The sequence below is a fragment of the Syngnathus floridae genome, unplaced genomic scaffold (assembly GCF_059516105.1).
Source record: "Syngnathus floridae isolate MCC-2025c unplaced genomic scaffold, RoL_Sflo_1.0 HiC_scaffold_268, whole genome shotgun sequence".
Classification (NCBI taxonomy): domain Eukaryota; kingdom Metazoa; phylum Chordata; class Actinopteri; order Syngnathiformes; family Syngnathidae; genus Syngnathus; species Syngnathus floridae.
This window is the reverse complement of record NW_028284237.1, coordinates 1,048-15,000: the sequence shown is the minus strand read 5'-3', so window position 1 is coordinate 15,000 and position 13,953 is coordinate 1,048.

The following is a 13,953-nucleotide window of genomic DNA, read 5'->3' as shown; positions in this document are numbered from 1 at the left end:
CGTGCGTAAGAGGCTCGTCCGGGGATGAGGCAGCATCCTCGGGCGGCAGGAGGCAGCCTCCCCTCGGTTTAACTTAGTCTCCAGAGAATGAAAGCGGGCGTGCGTAAGAGGCCCGTCCGGGGATGAGGCAGCATCCTCGGACACCAGCCAGGAGCGCGCGGGCGCTGTGGAAGTAAGTACATCCACTCCTGGTACCTAAAATTTTCTCCAGCGGCGGGCCCCGGGCCTAAACTTTCTCCGGGCCGCGCAACACGCACTCTCCGCCGGACACCGACGGAGGCAACGTCCCCCTCCTGCGGTGACAAAAAAAATCCACTCCTGGTACCTAAAATTTTCTCCAGCGGCGGGCCCCGGGCCTAAACTTTCTCCGGGCCGCGCAACACGCACTCTCCGCCGGACACCGACGGAGGCAACGTCCCCCTCCTGCGGTGACAAAAAAAATCCACCCCTGGTACCTAAAATTTTCTCCAGCGGCGGGCCCTTGGCTGAAACTTTCTCCGGGCCGCGCAACACGCACTTTCCGCCGGACGCCGGTCCCAAAGCGCCACCCCGGACCACCACAAGGCTACAGCCACCATCCCCAAGCGCCACCCCCGACCGCAGCAAGTCGACCGCCACCAGGCGACAGCCACCATCCCCAAGCGCCACCCCCGACCGCCACCAGGCGACAGCCACCATCCCCAAGCGCCACCCCCGACCGCCACAAGGCGACCGCCACCATCCCCAAGCGCCACCCCCGACCGCCACCAGGCGACAGCCACCATCCCCAAGCGCCACCCCCGACCGCCACAAGGCGACCGCCACCATCCCCAAGCGCCACCCCCCGACCGCCACCCCCCGACCGCCACAAGGCGACCGCCACAAGGCGACCGCCACCATCCCCAAGCGCCACCCCCCGACCGCCACAAGGTGACCGCCACCATCCCCAAGCGCCACCCCCCGACCGCCACCCCCCGACCGCCACCAGCCGACCGCCACCAGCCGACCGCCACCAGGCGACCGCCACCAGCCGTTCGCGGTGTGCGCCTCCGGCGCCACCGGTCCCCAAGCACCATCCCCAAGCACCATCCCCGACCGCCACCCCCCGACCGCCACCCCCCGACCGCCACCAGCCGACTGCCACCAGCCGACCGCCACCAGCCGACCGCCACCAGCCGTTCGCGGTGTGCGCCTCCGGCGCCACCGGTCCCAAGCACCATCCCCAAGCACCATCCCCGACCGCCACCCCCCGACCGCCACCCCCCGACCGCCACCAGCCGACCGCCACCAGCCGACCGCCACCAGGCGACCGCCACCAGCCGTTCGCGGTGTGCGCCTCCGGCGCCACCGGTCCCCAAGCACCATCCCCAAGCACCATCCCCGACCGCCACCCCCCGACCGCCACCAGCCGACCGCCACCCAGCGACCGCCACCCGCCGTTCGCGGTGTGCGCCGTTATCCGCCTCTGGGTGGTCCTTGCCGGGCGTGGATCGGCGTCCGCTGTCGGTAGGTGACGGGACCATAATTGGCCCGCGGACCAGCCGGCGGGGCTCTATGGAAAAGCCCACCCGCCTTCGCTGGTTCCCCGGTCGGCCACGAGTAGCGATAATTCGGCCTCTTCGCCCGGAGCGCGGCTCAACTTAAGCGAAAATGCACTAAGTGCCAAAGCCCATTCATTTACAACGGCGTGTCCGCCAGAGGGCGCGTTTCCCGCCGCGGACCGGCCGGCGGGGCTCGTCGGAGAGCGTATCCGCCTCTCGGTGGTCCTTGCCGGGCGTGGGTCGGCGTCCGCTGTCGGTACTTTACGGGACCGCAATCGGCCCGCGGACCAGCCGGCGGGGCTCTCTTGAGAGCTTACCCGCCTTCGCTGGTTCCCTGGTCGGCCACGAGTGGCGAGAATTCGGCCTCTTCGCCCGGAGCGCGGAGCGACATTTGCGAAAATGCACTAAGTGCCAAAGCCCATTCATTTACAACGGCGTGTCCGCCAGAGGGCGCATTTCCCGCCGCGGACCGGACGGCGGGGCTCGTCGGAGAGCGTGTCCGCCTCTGGGTGGTTCCTTGCCGGGCGTGGGTCGGCGTCCGCTGTCGGTGGGTGACGGGACCATAATCGGCCCGCGGACCAGCCGGCGGGGCTCTCTTGAAAGCTTACCCGCCTTCGCTGGTTCCCTGGTCGGCCACGAGTGGCGAGAATTCGGCCTCTTCGCCCGGAGCGCGGCTCAACTTTTGCGAAAATGCACTAAGTGCCAAAGCCCATTCATTTACAACGGCGTGTCCGCCAGAGGGCGCATTTCCCGCCGCGGACCGGCCGGCGGGGCTCGTCGGAGAGCGTGTCCGCCTCTCGGTGGTTCCTGCCGGGCGTGGGTCGCCGTCCGCTGTCGGTACTTTACGGGACCACGTTCGGCCCGCGGACCAGCCGGCGGGGCTCTCTTGAAAGCTTACCCGCCTTCGCTGGTTCCCCGGTCGGCCGCGAGTAGCGAGAATTCGGCCTCTTCGCCCGGAGCGCGGCTCAACTTTTGCGAAAATGCACTAAGTGCCAAAGCCCATTCATTTACAACGGCGTGTCCGCCAGAGGGCGCATTTCCCGCCGCGGAACGGCCGGCGGGGCTCGTCGGAGAGCGTGTCCGCCTCTCGGTGGTTCTTACCGGGCGTGGGTCGGCGTCCGCTGTCGGTACTTTACGGGACCACGTTCGGCCCGCGGACCAGCCGGCGGGGCTCCCTAGAAAGCTTACCCGCCTTCGCTGGTTCCCCGGTCGGCCGCGAGTGGCGAGAATTCGGCCTCTTCACCCGGAGCCCGGAGCGACTTTTGCCATTTTTTTTCTAAGTGCCAAGGGCTCTCGCGCCGCGATGCGTCCGCCTCTGCTGGTTCCCCGGTCGGCCGCGAGTGGCGATAATTCGGCCTCTCCACCCGGAGCCCGGAGCGACTTTTGCCAAATTTTTTCTAAGTGCCAAGGGCTCTCGCACCGCGATGCGTCCGCCTCTGCTGGTTCCCCGGTCGGCCGCGAGTGTCGAGAATTCGGCCTCTTCACCCGGAGCCCGGGCCGACTCCCGCCGATATGATCACATCATGATCCTATAGCAAGTGTCGTACAACCATAACATGATGTACAAAATAAATATATAAATATTAACATCACCTATAAACATTAAATATATAAATATTAACATCACCTATAAACATTAAATATATAAATATTAACATCACCTATAAACATTATGAATACAATGTTTATAACCGAATGCTCACTTTATATTATTTGGCTGTAAATGCGAGCATAAGTTGTATATATCATGTATTTATCCACGAACCGTTAAACAGATGTCAAGTCAGGCTACCTTAAGAGAGTCATAGTTACTCCCGCCGTTTACCCGCCTGTGTGCGAGAGGCGGTGTAATTTCTCTCCGTGTCCGCTGGAGGGAGGTATTTCCCCGTTACGACCTCCGGGAAGATCACCGGGACGCGGAGAACGCTTAGCCGGGGCGCTTGGAGCCTCGTTCGGCTTAGAAAGTGAGGTGGAAAGCACTCGGGGAACCGGCTGGAGGTGCTGTGGAAGTCCAGCGGGCCGCGTAAAACGCTTAGCCGGGGCTCTGGAAGCCGCGTTCGGCTTAGAAAGTGAGGAGGAATGCATCATGAGAACCGGCTGGAGGTGCTGTGGAAGCTCGGCGGGCCGCGTAAAACGCTTAGCCGGGGCTCTGGAAGCCTCGTTCGGCTTAGAAAGTGAGGAGGAATGCATCATGAGAACCGGCTGGAGGTGCTGTGGAAGCTCGGCGGGCCGCGTAAAACGCTTAGCCGGGGCTCTGGAAGCCTCCTCGGGCTTCAAGAGTTAGGAGGAAAGCCCCATGAGAACCGGCTGGAGGTGCTCTGGAAGCTCATCGGCCAGCGGAAAACGCTTAGCCGGGGCTCTGGAAGCCTCCTCGGGCGTCGAGAGTTAGGAGAAAAAGCACCCCCGAGAACCGGCCGGGTCCTCCACGAACCGTGAAAAAGATGTCGAGTGCCGCTACCTTAAGAGAGTCATAGTTACTCCCGCCGTTTGGCCGAAGGTGTATTTACTCGCCGTGTCCGCTGGAGGGAGGTATTTCCCCGCTCCAACGTCACCGGCGGCTTCCGAACGTCTCTCCGAGCGCTCGGAAGTCCGCGCGGGGGGGAGAAGCGGGCCGTGCGAGGTACCGTGTGGAGCTGGACCGTCACCTGGTCCGCTCGTCGTGCGCGCCGGCCGCTGGAAGTCGAATAAAGCTCCGCGATCTCATCCGCGGTGCTTGTAAACAGCCGATCCGCTGGGCTGGAGCTATTTTGGGCCACTTGGCGCGCGCGCACGGCCTCCCGGATGGTGCCGCGTGGAGTGCGCGAGCGCACCGGCCGCTGGAAGTCGAATGAAGCTCCGCGATCTCATCCGCGGAGCTTGTAAAGTGCAGATCCGCTGGGCTGGAGCTATTTTGGGCCACTTGGCGCGCGCGCACGGCCTCCCGGAGGTGCCGGGTGGAGTGCGCGAGCGCACCGGCCGCTGGAAGTCGCATAAAGCTCCGCGATCTCATCCGCGGAGCTTGTAAACAGCCGATCCGGTCGTCTTGGAGCTATTTTCGGCCACTTGGCGCGCGCGCACGGCCTCCCGGAGGTGCCGGGTGGAGTGCGTGAGCGCACGGGCCGCTGGAAGTCGAATAATGCTCCGCGATCTCATCCGCGGTGCTTGTAAAGAGCCGATCCGCTGGGCTGGAGCTATTTTGGGCCACTTGGCGCGCGCGCACGGCCTCCCGGAGGTGCCGGGTGGAGTGCGCGAGCGCACCGGCCGCTGGAAGTCGGATAAAGCTCCGCGATCTCATCCGCGGTGCTTGCAAACAGCCGATCCGCTGGGCTTGGAGCTATTTTCGGCCACTTGGCCCGCGCGCACGGCCTCCCGGCTGTCCCGGTGGTCCCGGTAGCCTCCGCGGACGGTTAAAAAAATCTCAAGTGAGCCTACCATAAGAGAGTGACAGTTACTCCCGCCGTTTGGCCGCTCAAAGTGCCATCAGACGCGCAGCAACGCGAGTGTGCGCTAAGTGCGAGAGGTGGCGTATTTACCCGCCGTGTCCGCTAGAGGGAGGTATTTCCCCGTTACAAGCTCCGGGAAGATCAGCGGGACGCGGAGAACGCTTAGCCGGGGCTCTGGAAGCCTCGTTCGGCTTAGAAAGTGAGGAGTAAAGCACTCGGGGAACCGGCTGGAGGTGCGGTGGAAGCTCAGCGGGCCGCGTAAAACGCTTAGCCGGGGCTCTGGAAGCCTCGTTCGGCTTAAAGAGTGAGGAGTGAAGCACCCGGAGAACCGCCTGGAAGTGCTGTGGAGGCTCGGCGGGCCGCGTAAAACGCTTAGCCGGGGCTCTGGAAGCCTAGTTCGGCTTAAACAGTGAGAAGGAAAGCACCCGGGGAACCGGCTGGAGGTGCTCTGGAAGTCCAGCGGGCCGCGTAAAACGCTTCGCCGAGGCTCTGGAAGCCTCGTTCGGCTTAAATAGTGAGGAGGAAAGCACCCGGGGAACCGGCTGGAGGTGCTGTGGAAGCTCAGCGGGCCGCGTAAAACGCTTAGCCGAGGCTCTGGAAGCCTCGTTCGGCTTAGAAAGTGAGGAGGAATGCATCATGAGAACCGGCTGGAGGTGCTGTGGAAGCTCGGCGGGCCGCGTAAAACGCTTAGCCGGGGCTCTGGAAGCCTCGTTCGGCTTAAACAGTGAGGATGGGAGCACCCGGAGAACCGGCTGGAGGTGCTGTGGAAGTTCAGCGGGCCGCGTAAAACGCTTAGCCTGGGCTCTGGAAGCCTCCTCGGGGGTCAAGAGTTAGGAGAAAAAGCACCCCCGAGAACCGGCCGGGTCGTCCACGAACCGTGAAAAAGATGTCGAGTGCCGCTACCTTAAGAGAGTCATAGTTACTCCCGCCGTTTGGCCGAAGGTGTATTTACTCGCCGTGTCCGCTGGAGGGAGGTATTTCCCCGCTCCAACGTCACCGGCGGCTTCCGAACGTCTCCCCGAGCGCTCGGAAGTCCGCGCGGGGGGGAGAAGCGGGCCGTGCGAGGTACCGGGTGGAGCTGGACCGTCACCGGGTCCGCTCGTCGTGCGCGCCGGCCGCTGGAAGTCGAAAAAAGCTCCGCGATCTCATCCGCGGAGTGCAGATCCGCTGGGCTGGAGCTATTTTGGGCCACTTGGCGCGCGCGCACGGCCTCCCGGAGGTGCCGGGTGGAGTGCGCGAGCGCACCGGCCGCTGGAAGTCGGATGAAGCTCCGCGATCTCATCCGCGGTGCTCACAAACAGCCGATCCGGTCGGCTAGGAGCTATTTTCGGCAACTTGCGCATGCGCACGGCCTCCCGGAGGTGCCGGGCGGCGTGCGTGAGCGCACGGGCCGCTGGAAGTCGAATAATGCTCCGCGATCTCATCCGCGGTGCCTACAACTAGCCGATCCGGTCGGCCTGGAGCTATTTTCGGCCACTTGGCCCGCGCGCACGGCCTCCCGGCTGTCCCGGTGGTCCCGGTCGCCTCCGCGGACGGTTAAAAAAATCTCAAGTGAGCCTACCTTAAGAGAGTGACAGTTACTCCCGCCGTTTGGCCGCTCAAAGTGCCATCAGACGCGCAGCAACGGGTGTGTGCGCTAAGTGCGAGAGGTGGCGTATTTACCCGCCGTGTCCGCTAGAGGGAGGTATTTCCCCGTTACAAGCTCCGGGAAGATCAGCGGGACGCGGAGAACGCTTAGCCGGGGTGCTGGAAGCCTCCTCGGGCGTCAATAGTTGGGAAGAAAGCACCCCGAGGACCGGCTGGAGGTGCTGTGGAAGTTCGGCGAGCCGCGCAAAACGCTTAGCCGGGGCTCTGGAAGCCTCGTTCGGCTTAAACAGTGAGGAGGAAAGCAGCCGGGGAACCGGCTGGAGGTGCGGTGGAAGCTCAGCGGGCCGCGTAAAACGCTTAGCCGGGGCTCTGGAAGCCTCGTTCGGCTTAAACAGTGAGGATGGGAGCACCCGGAGAACCGGCTGGAGGTGCTGTGGAAGTTCAGCGGGCCGCGTAAAACGCTTAGCCGGGGCTCTGGAAGCCTCGTTCGGCTTAAACAGTGAGGATGGGAGCACCCGGAGAACCGGCTGGAGGTGCTGTGGAGGCTCGGCGGGCCACGTAAAACGCTTAACCGGGGCTCTGGAAGCCTCGTTCGGCTTAAGAAGCGAGGAGGAATGCACCCGGAGAATGACATTTTGAAAAGATTTGACTATAAATGCGATCATATGTAGTATATATCACATATTTATCCACGAACCGTTCAAGAAAATGTCAAATGAGCCTAACTTAAGAGAGTGACTGTTACTCCCGCCGTTTGGCCGCTCAAAGTGCCACCGGACGCGCAGCAACGGGTGTGTGCGCTAAGTGCGAGAGGTGGCGTATTTACCCGCCGTGTCCGCTGGAGGGAGGTAATTCCCCGTTACGACCTCCGGGGAGATCAACGGGACGTGGAGAACGCTTAGCCGGGGCTCTGGAAGCCTCGGGCGGCTTAGAAAGTGAGGAGGAAAGCAGCCGGGGAACCGGCTGGAGGTGCTCTGGAAGCTCAGCGGGCCGCGCAAAACGCTTAGCCGGGGCTCTGGAAGCCTCGTTCGGCTTAAACAGTGAGGAGGAAAGCAGCCGTGGAACCGGCTGGAAGTGCTGTGGAGGCTCGGCGGGCCGCGTAAAATGCTTAGCCGGGGTGCTGGAAGCCTCGTTCGGCTTAAAGAGTGAGGAGTAAAGCACCATGAGGACCGTCTGGAGGTCTTCTGGAAGCACAGCGGGCCGTGGAGAACGCTTAGCCGGGGTGCTGGAAGCCTGGGCCGGCTTAGAGAGTGAGGAGTAAAGCACCATGAGGACCGGCTGGAGGTCTTCTGGAAGCACAGCGGGCCGTGGAGAACGCTTAGCCGGGGTGCTGGAAGTCGAGTAAGGCTCAGCCATCTCGTCCAAGGTGCTTACAAAGTGCATGTCCGCTCGGCTGGAGGTATTTCCGGCCACCCGGCGCGTGTGCACGGCCTCTGGGTGGCTCCGGGCCGGCTAGAATTCCGGACCGCGATCGCTAACTCGCGGGACCCTAAATGGCCCGCGGACCAGCCGGCGGGACCTCGGTGACCACCCATCCGCCTCGCGGTGGTCCCTGGCCGGGTAGAATTCCGGACCGCGATCGGTACCTCGCGGGACCCTAAATGGCCCGCGGACCAGCCGGCGGGACCTCGGTGAGCACCCATCCGCCTCGCGGTGGTTCCCGGCCGGCTAGAATTCCGGACCGCGATCGCTAACTCGCGGGACCCTAAATGGCCCGCGGACCAGCCGGCGGGACCTCGGTGAAGACCCATCCGCCTCGCGGTGGTCCCCGGCCGGCTAGAATTCCGGGCCGCGATCGGTACCTCGCGGGACCCTAAATGGCCCGCGGACCAGCCGGCGGGACCTCGGTGACCACCCATCCGCCTCGCGGTGGTCCCCGGCCGGCTAGAATTCCGGACCGCGACCGCGAACTCGCGGGACCCTAAATGGCCCGCGGACCAGCCGGCGGGACCTCGGTGACCACCCATCCGCCTCGCGGTGGTCCCCGGCCGGGTAGAATTCCGGACCGCGATCGGTACCTCGCGGGACCCTAAATGGCCCGCGGACCAGCCGGCGGGACCTCGGTGAAGACCTATCCGCCTCGCGGTGGTCCCCGGCCGGCTAGAATTCCGGGCCGCGATCGCTAACTCGCGGGACCCTAAATGGCCCGCGGACCAGCCGGCGGGACCTCGGTGACCACCCATCCGCCTCGCGGTGGTCCCCGGCCGGGTAGAATTCCGGACCGCGATCGGTACCTCGCGGGACCCTAAATGGCCCGCGGACCAGCCGGCGGGACCTCGGTGAAGACCCATCCGCCTCGCGGTGGTCCCTGGCCGGGTAGAATTCCGGACCGCGATCGGTACCTCGCGGGACCCTAAATGGCCCGCGGACCAGCCGGCGGGACCTCGGGGAAGACCCATCCGCCTCGCGGTGGTCCCTGGCCGGGTAGAATTCCGGACCGCGATCGGTACCTCGCGGGACCCTAAATGGCCCGCGGACCAGCCGGCGGGACCTCGGTGAAGACCCATCCGCCTCGCGGTGGTCCCTGGCCGGGTAGAATTCCGGACCGCGATCGGTACCTCGCGGGACCCTAAATGGCCCGCGGACCAGCCGGCGGGACCTCGGTGAAGACCCATCCGCCTCGCGGTGGTCCCCGGCCGGGTAGAATTCCGGACCGCGATCGGTACCTCGCGGGACCCTAAATGGCCCGCGGACCAGCCGGCGGGACCTCGGTGAAGACCCATCCGCCTCGCGGTGGTCCCCGGCCGGGTAGAATTCCGGACCGCGATCGGTACCTCGCGGGACCCTAAATGGCCCGCGGACCAGCCGGCGGGACCTCGGTGAAGACCCATCCGCCTCGCGGTGGTCCCCGGCCGCGTAGAATTCCGGGCCGCGATCGGTAACTCGCGGGACCCTAAATGGCCCGCGGACCAGCCGGCGGGACGTCGGTGACCACCCATCCGCCTCGCGGTGGTCCCCGGCCGGGTAGAATTCCGGACCGCGATCGGTACCTCGCGGGACCCTAAATGGCCCGCGGACCACCCGGCGGGAGCTCGGTGAAGACCCATCCGCCTCGCGGTGGTCCCCGGCCGGGTAGAATTCCGGGCCGCGATCGGTAACTCGCGGGACCCTAAATGGCCCGCGGACCAGCCGGCGGGACCTCGGTGACCACCCATCCGCCTCGCGGTGGTCCCCGGCCGGGTAGAATTCCGGACCGCGATCGGTAACTCGCGGGACCGCAATTGGCCCGCGGACCAGCCGGCGGGACGTCGGTGACCACCCATCCGCCTCGCGGTGGTCCCCGGCCGGGTAGAATTCCGGACCGCGATCGCTAACTCGCGGGACCGCAATTGGCCCGCGGACCAGCCGGCGGGACCTCGGTGACCACCCATCCGCCTCGCGGTGGTCCCCGGCCGGCTAGAATTCCGGACCGCGATCGGTAATTCGCGGGACCCTAAATGGCCCGCGGACCAGCCGGCGGGACCTCGGTGAAGACCCATCCGCCTCGCGGTGGTCCCTGGCCGGCGTGGATTCCGGACCGCGATCGGTAATTCGCGGGACCCTAAATGGCCCGCGGACCAGCCGGCGGGACCTCGGTGACCACCCATCCGCCTCGCGGTGGTCCCTTGCCGGCTAGAATTCCGGACCGCGATCGGTAATTTGCGGGACCCTAAATGGCCCGCGGACCATCCGGCGGGACCTCGGTGAAGACCCATCCGCCTCGCGGTGGTCCCTGGCCGGCTAGAATTCCGGACCGCGATCGGTACCTCGCGGGACCCTAAATGGCCCGCGGACCAGCCGGCGGGACCTCGGTGAAGACCCATCCGCCTCGCGGTGGTCCCCGGCCGGCTAGAATTCCGGACCGCGATCGGTAACTCGCGGGACCCTAAATGGCCCGCGGACCAGCCGGCGGGACCTCGGTGAAGACCCATCCGCCTCGCGGTGGTCCCCAGCCGGGTAGAATTCCGGACCGCGATCGGTACCTCGCGGGACCCTAAATGGCCCGCGGACCAGCCGGCGGGACCTCGGTGACCACCCATCCGCCTCGCGGTGGTCCCCGGCCGGGTAGAATTCCGGACCGCGATCGGTAACTCGCGGGACCCTAAATGGCCCGCGGACCAGCCGGCGGGACCTCGGTGAAGACCCATCCGCCTCGCGGTGGTCCCCAGCCGGGTAGAATTCCGGACCGCGATCGGTACCTCGCGGGACCCTAAATGGCCCGCGGACCAGCCGGCGGGACCTCGGTGACCACCCATCCGCCTCGCGGTGGTCCCCGGCCGGGTAGAATTCCGGACCGCGATCGGTAACTCGCGGGACCCTAAATGGCCCGCGGACCAGCCGGCGGGACCTCGGTGAAGACCCATCCGCCTCGCGGTGGTCCCTGGCCGGGTAGAATTCCGGACCGCGATCGGTACCTCGCGGGACCCTAAATGGCCCGCGGACCAGCCGGCGGTACCTCGGTGACCACCCATCCGCCTCGCGGTGGTCCCTGGCCGGGTAGAATTCCGGACCGCGATCGGTAACTCGCGGGACCCTAAATGGCCCGCGGACCAGCCGGCGGGACCTCGGTGACCACCCATCCGCCTCGCGGTGGTCCCCGGCCGGCTAGAATTCCGGACCGCGATCGCTAACTCGCGGGACCGCAATTGGCCCGCGGACCAGCCGGCGGGACCCGCTTGACTTCCTATCCGCCTTCGCTGGTTCCCAAGTCGGCTAGAATTCCGGACCGCGATCGCTAACTCGCGGGACCGCAATTGGCCCGCGGACCAGCCGGCGGGACCCACTTGACTTCCTATCCGCCTTCGCTGGTTCCCAAGTCGGCTAGAATTCCGGACCGCAATCGCTAACTCGCGGGACCGCAATTGGCCCGCGGACCAGCCGGCGGGACCCAATCCACTTCCTATCCGCCTTCGCTGGTTCCCAAGTCGGCTAGAATTCCGGACCGCGATCGCTAACTCGCGGGACCGCAATTGGCCCGCGGACCAGCCGGCGGGACCCGCTCCACTTCCTATCCGCCTTCGCTGGTTCCCAAGTCGGCCACAAATTACGATTATTCGGCCTCTCGCTCTGGAAGTGCCATCGGCACTTGCTCGGAAAAGTGTCCGCCTCTTCTGGTTCCCTAGGTCGGCCGCCAAATGCGAAAAATCGGCCTCTACCCCGTTTGGGTACCAGGGGTAGGGTGCAGTACCAACTTTGGTCTTCAGGTGCGCCAGAGCGCGATGGTTGGTCCCACTAGTCAGCGTACTCATCGACGGTTTACTCCCCTTTCGCAAAATATAGTGGGCACGTATGTGCAGGACTGTTTATTTTTATTTTGAAAAATTTTCTAAGTGCCAGCGGACGCTGGCACACGACGTGTCCGAGCCACGATGGTGCCCAGGCCGGACAGCGACGGCGAAAAAGCCGATTCTGGAAGTTTCGAATATGCCAACGGCAAAAGCGGCGTGATGTGTCCGCCTCGGCTGGTTCTCCGGTCGGCCAGAAAAAGTGAAAATTCGGCCTCTCGCTCTGGAGGTCCGACGAACTTTGGCGAATATTTTCTAAGTGCCAACGGGTGTTGCGCCGAAATGTGTCCGACTCGGCTGGTTCCCCGAGTCGGCCCGAACGAGCGAAAATTCGGCCTCTTCGCCTGGAAGTCCGGCCGACTTTGGCGAATATTTTCTAAGTGCCAACGGGTGTTGCGCCGAAATGTGTCCGACTCGGCTGGTTCCCCGAGTCGGCCCGAACGAGCGAAAATTCGGCCTCTTCGCCTGGAAGTCCGGCCGACTTTGGCGAATATTTTCTAAGTGCCAACGGGTGTTGCGCCGAAATGTGTCCGACTCGGCTGGTTCCCCGAGTCGGCCCGAACGAGCGAAAATTCGGCCTCTTCGCCTGGAAGTCCGACGAACTTTGGCGAATATTTTCTAAGTGCCAACGGGTGTTGCGCCGAAATGTGTCCGACTCGGCTGGTTCCCCGAGTCGGCCCGAACGAGCGAAAATTCGGCCTCTTCGCCTGGAAGTCCGACGAACTTTGGCGAATATTTTCTAAGTGCCAACGGGTGTTCGGCCGTAATGTGTCCGACTCGGCTGGTGCCCCGAGTCGGCCCGAACGAGCGAAAATTCGGCCTCTTCGCCTGGAGGTCCAACGAACTTTGGCGAATATTTTCTAAGTGCCAACGGGTGTTACACCGTAATGTGTCCGACTCGGCTGGTTCCTCCGGTCGGCCCGAACGAGCGAAAATTCGGCCTCTTCGCCTGGAAGTCCGGCCGACTTGGGCGAATATTTTCTAAGTGCCAACGGGTGTTACGCCGAAATGTGTCCGACTCGGCTGGTTCCCCGAGTCGGCCAGAAAAAGTGAAAATTCGGCCTCTTCGCCTGGAAGTCCGGCCGACTTGAGCTAATATTTTCTAAGTGCCAACGGGTGTTCGGCCGTAATGTGTCCGACTCGGCTGGTTCCCCGAGTCTGCCCGAACGAGCGAAAATTCGGCCTCTCGCTCTGGAAGTCCTGCCAACTTGAGCGAATATTTTCTAAGTGCCATCGGGTCTTGCCCGGAAAAGTGTCCGACTCGGCTGGTTCCCCGAGTCGGCCCGAACGAGCGAAAATTCGGCCTCTCGCTCTGGAAGTCCTGCCAACTTGAGCGAATATTTTCTAAGTGCCAACGGCTGTTCGGCCGTAACGTGTCCGACTCGGCTGGTTCCCCGAGTCGGTCCGAACGAGCGAAAATTCGGCCTCTTGCTCTGGAAGTCCTGCCAACTTTAGCGAATATTTTCTAAGTGCCATCGGGTCTTGCCCGGAAAAGTGTCCGACTCGGCTGGTTCCCCGAGTCGGCCAGAAAAAGTGAAAATTCAGCCTCTTGCTCTGGAAGTCCTGCCAACTTGAGCGAATATTTTCTAAGTGCCATCGGGTCTTGCCCGGAAAAGTGTCCGACTCGGCTGGTTCCCCGAGTCGGCCCGAACGAGCGAAAATTCGGCCTCTTGCTCTGGAAGTCCTGCCAACTTGAGCGAATATTTTCTAAGTGCCATCGGGTCTTGCCCGGAAAAGTGTCCGACTCGGCTGGTTCCCCGAGTCGGCCCGAACGAGCGAAAATTCGGCCTCTTGCTCTGGAAGTCCTGCCAAATTGAGCGAATATTTTCTAAGTGCCAACGGGTCTTGCCCGGAAAAGTGTCCGACTCGTCTGGTTCCCCGAGTCGGCCCGACCGAGTGAAAATTCGGCCTCTCGCTCTGGAAGTCCTGTCAACTTGAGCGAATATTTTCTAAGTGCCATCGGGTCTTGCCCGGAAAAGTGTCCGACTCGGCTGGTTCCCCGAGTCGGCCCAAACGAGTGAAAATTCGGCCTCTTGCTCTGGAAGTCCTGCCAAATTGAGCGAATATTTTCTAAGTGCCAACGGGTCTTGCCCGGAAAAGTGTCCGACTCGTCTGGTTCCCCGAGTCGGCCCGACCGAGTGAAAATTCGGCCTCTCGCTC